We start from the raw sequence: 9,006 nt of genomic DNA on the forward strand, positions 1-9,006 counted from the left end.
GGCTTTTCTATAGCACTCATCATGCCAGTATCTGAGTGCGTCACAAACATGAATGAGTTTATACTCACAATAGCCCTGGGAGATGAGAGGGTGGTATTATCCCCATTTCACAGATGGGAACAGAGGCATAGAGGCACTGGTTCTCAAAGGTATTTAGGCATCTAACAGCCATTGACTTTATTGCAAGTTAGGTGCCTAAATACCTTTGAGGCGCTGGACCAGAGAGATTAAGGCCGAAAGTAATTTTGGGGTGTCCCGTTTGAGTAGAGCCCTGCGCGGATACTCAGTTATATCCACAGATGCGGGTATCCATGGATCTGAAGCAGATACCGCAGACTTGCAGGGCTGTAGTGACAACGAGGGAGACAGGCTCCCGGTCAGGAGACGCCGCTTGCACACACTGGTGTGACCAGAGACAGCTGTCAGTCAGCCCAGTGCCCGCCCCGGTGGGCAGGGCTGGAGGAGGTACAGCCATGCCGGAGGAGCTGCCTGAGCTGGGCGCTGGCGCCTGCCAGTGGCAGCCCGACATGCTGCTTCTTTCGCCGCTGCGGTTCCTGGCCCAGTCGTTGGCCATGGCCCTGCGGGTCTCACTCACTGTCACTAGAGCCCTGCAAATCCGTGGATGTCCGCGTTATATCCGCAGATATCCACATCCGCGGATATACACTGTGTATCTGCAGAGGGCTCTACATTTGAGAGCCCCTCGGACCGGATTTTCTGGAGTATTTAGCATTGTAAAGTGCTATGTGGAGAGCACTGTTCCCATTGACTTTAGCTGCAACTGTGAGTGCTCAGCACTTCTGCAAATCAGACCCCAGGGTCTCAATCTGAGCACCCAGAAAGTGAGGAACACACAGTCAGTGGCCACCTGGGAAAAGTTTGGTTTTAGTGACTTGCCAGCATCACATGGGAACTCTGGGGCAGAGGCAGGGATAGAATCCAGTTCTCCAGGGCGGCAGTCAACAGCCTTACCCCTGAAACCCTCCTTTCTCTTCTTGCAACCCCCTGCCTCATTCATCACACCGTCCAGCACCTGCAGCAGGTGGGGTAGGGCTCCTACAGACAACAGCTTTTTTCACTGTACAACCTGGATTCATTCCCTAGCATAGGTCCATCCTGCGCACTCAGGGAGGGAAGGGATCTGGCATTTCCTATGGTATCAGTGCTTAACTCTGAAACGTTAACGATGTTCTTTTAAAGTAGGTTTCTTTGTGAGTGTCTGTGTGTGTGTCTGTAACTTCCTACATTTTTATAAAGCAAACTGTAAGAAAGAGAAGATCCATCACGTGGCACCATAGTGACACCAATATGGATCATCAGCAGGGTTAAAATCCTGAGATCCAGTGCACAGACTTCTGCCACTTGAGCTAATGGAGGAACCAATAGCAGGAGCAGGTTGTCATGCTCCGTATGGGCCAGCACTAGAGGGATATGAGACACACATTTTGCCAGGGGATTTCACAGATATTTGCTGACAACAGAGGCGTCAGCTCAGGTGGGCAGCGGGGGGACTCCCTTGACAGCTCAGGGCTGGGTGGTGGGGTGGGGGCTCCCCGATTGCTAAGATTGGGCAGTGGTAGTGGTGGGGGGTGTTCCCCTGACAGCTCAGGGCTGGGCAGTGGGGGGTGCTGACACCTCAGGGCTGGGCAGTGGGGGGGGGCTCCCCTGACACCTCAGGGCTGGGCAGTGGGGGGGGGGGGTTCCCTGACAGCTCAGCGCTGGGCAGTGGGGCTCTGCTGGTTGAAGCTGGGTGGTCTCATTTCAATTAATCTTGGTCAGTTGAGCACAGGACAGAACTCAACCCCCCTCACCACCTGGAGTTTCCTTCTGTGGGGGTCTGTGGGGCACTGTCAGGGCATCGTCCCTGTTGCCCGTGCAGGGTCCTGCTCTGGGGGCCATTTGGGGTCTCTGTTCCTGGCACTGTCCCCTGTCCCCACACTCAGAGGTGTCTGGGGCGGAGGGTGGGGGCTGTCGCTAAGGAGCCAGCTGGTAGCTCTCCCTTGTGAGCAGCAGCTCCTCTGCCTGCCTCACTGCTCCCTAAACACTGCGCAGGTGAAGCCAGCCACGTCCCCGGGTAGAAGAAGGAGCTAGACCTACCATCTCCAGTGCGACCTGCCAGCCTCCACTCTCCTCCCCTCTTGCTCAATCCCTGGACCAGAGACGACTTAATCCGTCCCTCTGCTTGGCTGTGTCTAGCAGCACTTCCTTCTCAGCGTGCAGAACCTCACTGCATCCCCTCCCTATTCCTCCCCCCACACCGAGTCACAGCTTGAGGAGTCATTGGGCCAAAGAGAGCGTGACTGTGAAGCCTGGTGGGTAGGGACTGACCTGGGAGGTGGGAAATCCAGGACCCAGTCCCCCTGCTCCAGTGATTTGGTATTGATCCAGCATATGACAGCTGAAACCGAGGGCTCCTGCATCAGACTATCCCTTAGCCCAGTGGTTAGGAAACCTGTCCTGAGAGGTGGGAGACCCCTGTGCAAATCCTTTCTCCCCCGCAAGCAAACGGAGGAATTGAACCTTGGGCTCCCACAGGCCAGCTGAGTGTGCTACCAGTGGGCTAGAAGCCATACGGTGAACACCACCACCTCCTTCTCTGGTAGCCAGACTTTGATGGGACCTGCTCCGATAGGTGGCCTCTGAGCACGCTTACTGGATCGGGCCCTGTATGCAAGTCAGATGGCGCCTGTCTTCCCCGATTCACAGATCGCACTGGGGCTTAGGCAGGAGCTAAGTACCCAGGCGCCTAGAGGGAGGCAGCAGGGCACCTGCCCCATGGCACAAACTAAGGTGTGTAAGCGACTTTTCCCTGAAAACGTAGGTGCCAAATGAGTGTAGGTGCCTACATGGGCCCATGGGAGGTTTGTGGATCTCAGTGAAGCCTCAAACTGAGACTTAGGTCTGGGGTTTAGGTGCCTGTGATTTTCTTGGGGTACCCAGGACTGTGAGTCACCCTCTAGCCAGAGGGAGCCTTGCTGTGGTGGCTGGGGTCAGCTCCCTAGCCCCCCAGCCTGTTAGCCACTCAAGCACTCTCCTAGGGTTAGGCCGGCCCTTCTGCCTCACAGGTGCACCCCAGTCCCCTTGAAGCAATCCCCTGTGATATCCAGCCCAGGATGCTGCTTCTCCCAGAAAGCCCAGAGCCTCTGACCCCAAAGAAGTAACATATCCCACTTGACCAGTTTCACCTTAAATCATTGCTCCTGTGAACCACACAGCACTTGCAGTGAAACAAGAGAAGGTTTATTTTAGAGAGAATACAGAGTCCACTAGAAACAAGAGAGCAGTTGAAACCAGTGGTTACAATACAAAACAAAATCATGAAATGCAGACTAGGGCCACACTTATCAATAGTTCCCTTTCCTAGCTGGCAAAATAATCACCACCTCCACCCCCCAAGTTCAGTCTGTTGCAGAATTTGCTAGTGTGTCAGGAACCAGGCTCCAAATTTTCATGAAACACCCCCGTTCAGCAAGATGTTTCCTCAATGAATGGATTCAGGGGGCCTCTCCCCTTCAGTGTTACACTGAAAAAGTCTTTTGTTTCTATTCCCTGGCACGATGATCCCTTGTCTGTTGCAAGGTTCCTTTTTTACTGCCAACTGATTTCAATGGTTTGCAGTTGTCTCGGAGGGTTTGCCATTGAAAGTCTTGGGATGCAGCAAGACTAGACAACTGAGCCTGGCATTACATCATTGGCTAACCAGGGAGAGGCCAATCAATTGACAGCAAAGACCTCAGGAACTGTGGGTTCCATTCCAGGCTCTAGCAGAGGTGGCAGCTGAAATGCCTAAAGAATACATCAACAACTATGAACTTTTTAAACAAAAGGCCAGAATTAGGATGGGGCTAAGACCCGAGCATGCCCGTTGGTCCGGGCTGAGGGACAGGATCCGGCCGTCTGAACTGAGACCCCAGGCGGGCGTCCTGCCCACGGCCAAGGCTCCACAGCCCGGTCGGGGCATCCCCTTTTCTGTCAACATTAGAGCGTTCGGGCCCGGGGCTTTGAGGTCGGAATGCAGGCCCCACGGGCGTTTCGGCCGCGAGAAAGTCTTCCATCAGCAAGACGGCCGCGGCTAATGTTGCCGGCCGATGGCGGAGCACCCAGGCCCGTCCTCGAGCCGGTAGGGTGTGCACAAACTGTTCCAGAATGACTTGTTCCATGACCTCCTCTGCAGGCCTCGTCTCCAGCTGTAGCCATCGCCTACACGCCTCCTTCAGGACTTGGGCCACCAGCCGTGGTTCGGTGCCTGAGGGATACCTCTGGCTCCAGAAATGCTGCCGAAAAGTCTTGGGGCTGACATCTCAGGCATCCAAGATCGCGACCTTTACTCGGCTATACTCCCTTGCCTCTTCTGTCGCCAGCCCCCGGTATGTAGTCTGGGCCGTCCCGGTGAGATACGGGGCCAAAAGGGTGGCCCATTGGTCCTGGGGCCACCCAGCAACCAGTGCCACCTGTTCGAACATTACCAGGAACGCCTCGGGGTCATCGTTGGGGCCCATCTTGGTTAGTCGCACTGGGGCGGCAGGGCGTGGGGCCCCATCCTCATCCCCTGGCTGTGGTTCTACGGGGTGTGGTAACGCTGTCACCAGCTGTTGCAGCTGGGCTCCAAGCTGCTGAATAAGCTGCTGCTGGAGTTGGGTGGTGTCCCGCTGTTGCTGATGTTGGAGCTGGGCAGCTGCCTCCTGCTGCTGCTGTAGCTGGGCGGCCTGCTGCCGCTCCTGACTCTCCATCAGCAGCTTAAACAAAAGCTCCATCTCCATGGTTCTCTGGGAGAGGATCTCCCCCTCCAGCCCCTTCTCACAGGGGTCAAGGGATCAGATCCCCACTTCTGGCACCACGTGTACAACAGTTCAGTGGGGCTCGACCCTCTCCGGGCAGAGGAGCCACGCCGGCTCACTACACACCGAGAGGTCCGGGGAATAGTCTGGCCCGAGGTCTCCTTGGTGGTCCTTGTGGTAGTCGGCCGCAAAGTGGTTATGGTTGACCCTGTCTCCGGTGGGCAAGAACCACTGAGTCAGAAGGCCCGGCCCTCAGGCGGGGCTGAGCCAGAACAATGGTTATGGGCCCGGCCCTAGGTCAAGGCGGGGCAACAAACACTGAGTCAGGAGTGCTCAGGCCCTCAGGCAGGGCTGAGCAACAGGAACCATCTTTGGCCTCCTCAGGCCAGGGACAGGGGGAGTCTGCACCCAGGAGTTGGGTGGCAGGGGGGACGCAGGCCCTCCCACTCCACTGCGTCCGAGCCCGGGGCCCTAGCAGCGGCTGACGACTCGCTGCTTAGTCAGTGGGGATCCTGGCCGCAACACACTGACATCGGCTCTCGGAATGCTGCAGCCAGACTGGGTTGGCTGCCCCCGGGATACTTCCGTACTCCGCCTCGGGTCCTACCCAGGTCCTGGCTTGGCCTCGGGGGGGGAGGGGGGGGGACCAGGAGCATGGGTTCGTTGGGGTAGGGGTTGGTCGGCAGCTCCGGCAGCTCCTCCGGGTAGCGAGCCCGGGGCAGCTCCAGCAGCTCCTCCGAGTAGCAGGCGCGGGGTAGCTCCGGCCAGTCTGGGCGGGCGCCTTGGGCTGCAGGAGCTTCCCAGTCTCGGGCTTCCCTAGGGACGTCTGTTCCCTCCAGTGGCCGGGTTCCTACTGAGTGCAGAGGGCCGGCCTTTATAGTTCCGGGTCATCGCCTGACCTTTTGAGGGGTGGGTTCAGAGTTCCCTAGCTCTGCCCACTCTGGCCTCCGGCTGGGCTCTTCCTCCTCCAAGGCGGAGGGGAGCCGCACCACCTCACTACAGAGGGGCTGTGAGGAGGAAGGGGTAGGAAATGGCAGGAAGCCTCTGCCAGAGTCACCTGAGATGGAGAAAGTGAGCTCAGAAACTGTCTTAGTTCCAGTTTGGGACTAAACTGTGTGAGAGACTGGGTGTGGCAGTGAGCCCTTGGCAAGCTGGGGAGAAGCCTGGCCGTGCGACGGTTCCTGCTTCCTTCTTTGGAAGGAGTGTCATGTAGCCCTAGGTTGTGAGAGACGCTGCCTTCAGTCTGATCTCCCCTCCCCTGCCGGGGTCTCCATCACTCTCCCGACTCATGAGTCTCTGTCCCTCTGTCTTACTGGCCACATGCTGAGCTCCTGCGCCTCCCTCTGGAACCAGTGGGAGTGCGGGTGCCCAGCCTCTGTCTGTCCTGTTCCTTTGTGCCATCAGCCCCCCTCTCTGGTGTTTGGTGATGTTTGACCCTGGCTAACACTTGGGGATGCAGTGTGTGTGTGGAAGCCGGATGCACAGTTAAGCTCTGCCCCTCTCCATGAAGGGAGGGAGCAGACTGTGTTATAGGTGGGGCTGTGATCACCAGTCACATGTTGGGATCTGGGGTTTTAACTGGTGGTTTTATACCCCTGCAGCCAGCTCCTCCTAGGCAGGGTGTGTACAGACCGTGGTGCAGTGTTCAGGCCAGGCTGAGATGGGCCGGAACCATCCCTCCACCTCTCTATGATGTCGTGGCAGGGGTGGGGTGGGGAAGGGTTACAAGAAAATAAACCCCTGATCTGACCTTCCTCCCCACTACCCTTGGTTTGGGTTCATTTTGCCAAATAGAAGCTGAAATGAGGAGATAGTTGCAAAACCAGGACCACGGCCTTCCCCATTTTGCTCTTCTCTGGTGTTAGGACCCCTCCTGCACCACTGTTTGTGAGTGACACCAGTTCACGTGGTATCTTTGCACAGGATATTGCATTCTCCCCCAACTGCCTTCCCAAGGTATGAGTCACTTGTATTGTCTTCACCTTGGAGATGATGTCTGCCTGCAGGGAGAATGAGGCCCCAATGGCTTTCAGGCGGCTGGGTTTATAGAGGTTTGAGACCCCACAACAACGCCCTGGGGGACTATTCGCTGCTAGCCTGTGAGTCCAGTTCAGGTGCCCAGGGAGCGGTGGCCCCACCATGCCAATAGAAGTGTTGCTCTGGGTTCATTGACCGCCCCTTTCAGAGCTGCTCTTTGAGGGGCTCTTACGACCAGAGCAGCGGAGCAGAGCGCTTGGATGTGGCCAACAAAAGGCCTTGGCCTGGCCCCTCGGGGCATCCTGGGAGAGGAACATGGTAACAGTGCTGCTGGGCTTCCTGCTTTCCCCTCGACCGGAGCACCTGGCCATGTCCCCTCCCCAGCCCTGGGGGCCGTGCACACGGCTTTTCCCTCTCTGGGACGGTGGGCTGATCTCTCCTGTGCTGGGTCCCTGCTGGAGTGGGAGAGTGACATAGGGGCCATGCTGGCACGGATGGGGGAGCAGTGCACCTGGGAGGGACTCTGCCCTGCTGCAGGGCTGGGAGCATGGGCATGGCCGAGGGGCACAGGTTGGGTTTATAGAAAATTCAAAAAACAAAGGGAGACAAGTTCTCTCTGATTGATTTTATTATGTCTGTTCCTAAATGGCCCTAAGGGCTGGTCCCTGCTCGATGCCCCAGAGGAAGGCGAAAAACCTCCAGGGTCTCTGGCCAATCTGCCCTGGAGGAAAATTCCTTCCTGACCCCAGACATGGCGATCGGTTTCACCCTGTGCATGCGAGCCAGGACCACAGTGGGGAAAGGACCCACTGGTCACTATGGTTAAACACCCTGTCCCAGGCCCCTCCAGGATAGTGCCTGTGTCCCAGCACTAACCCGTCTCCAGGGCTTTCTTCTTTGCTTCCATCCCAGCAGCAACTTTTAAACATTGTGTCTTGAATACTGTCCACGCTGCCTGTTTCCTTCATCTGAAAGAAAAACCAAAGCCACTGATATCACTCAAGTGACAAGCAGATTCAGCACCCCCTAATAAAGATGAATCCCCTGACATCTGCCATCCCCCTCACATACTCTTAGCTCCTGAGATGTCTGATCAGCTGTAACAAACCCTTTGGCACAACATAAATTACATTCAGCACTACAAAATTGCTATGCTCATTTGTTAGACTTACCAAATGTTGCTTACCGCTCCTAAGAGCCAATCCTGTTGCTTTATTTCTCTCTTTCTCTCCATACGATCAGCTGTACTGTTAAAAATCTAGTAGGTATAAGTGGTTTCCTTATTCTTGATTGGAACAAGTCAATACTTCTGTAACCTCAGAAGCTTTGGTTATGTATCTTGCTTTATTCTTATGAAACTGCTTGTAGCCTTTGATAGCAAAGGATAGATTCACTTCCTTCACCTGAAAGTACACTCAGATTGGTTAGTTTCCACTCCATTGCTAGGAGAAGGTGCATTCCTTACCTCTTGATAGCAAGAGAAACTGTGCCTACTTCTGAAGGACAGCTGCATTTCTTTCACCTGAAGGGAAACCAGATCCATCAATTTTTCCATTCTAAGGTGAGTTCCTTACCTCTTGGTAGCAGTGATGAGTTTTGCTTGTTTCCTTTCTGTAGATATCCCAGTTCTTCTAGCAACTTCCTGAAGTTTTCACATCCTCAACGTTCAAATCAGCTGCATTGCTCTCATCTGAAAGTGTGAGAATCTATTCATTGCCACTTGAATGTTAAGAGGGGGAAAAAAGTGCATTTCTTTACCAACTGACATGCCTGGTTCAGCTAGTTGGATTTGCATTAATTTCTGCTAGAACACAACAGCCCTCTGGTCTCCTTCCATCTGGAGATGCAACATGACCTCTTTATTTCGTCTGCAAGTGTCGCTTTAGCCTCAGATTCATTTGTCAACCAGGGAAACGTAAATGCTTACCTCCATGTCTGATGGTCTGCTGACTTGATTCAGATTTGTCCCGAGTCTGCTTTTGACACTCTCCCCATGACAAGTAAGGTCATCCACAGTTGTTCTCCCTGAAAGCAAAATCCACACCACTTCATGTACACATGGATGTTTGGAGACTGGCATTTCTTACCTCCTTGCCCGGGACAGCCACGCCTTTTAGCCTCACTTCTCCCTGGTAGGAATGGCCACCTGGTCTGTTCATATCTCACAGCAAAACCTGCAATCAATGTTTGACAGATTTATTTATTATTACTCACTAGCAGCTATGAAGAGTCATCAATGGAGAAGGTTCCT

General features: G+C 54.9%; 1 long non-coding RNA gene across 1 annotated transcript; it reads right to left on the reverse strand.

The window, feature by feature from the left end:
- Positions 1–7,359: 7,359 nt before the first annotated feature.
- LOC120384397 lies at positions 7,360–8,792 on the reverse strand. The gene is made up of 3 exons (XR_005588844.1): positions 8,330–8,792; positions 7,928–8,158; positions 7,360–7,723 (listed from the first exon to the last, which is right to left on the reverse strand). It is a non-coding gene; the product is annotated as an uncharacterized LOC120384397 (long non-coding RNA).
- Positions 8,793–9,006: the final 214 nt, after the last annotated feature.

The sequence above is a fragment of the Mauremys reevesii genome, linkage group 16 (genome assembly GCF_016161935.1).
Source record: "Mauremys reevesii isolate NIE-2019 linkage group 16, ASM1616193v1, whole genome shotgun sequence".
NCBI lineage: Eukaryota > Metazoa > Chordata > Testudines > Geoemydidae > Mauremys > Mauremys reevesii.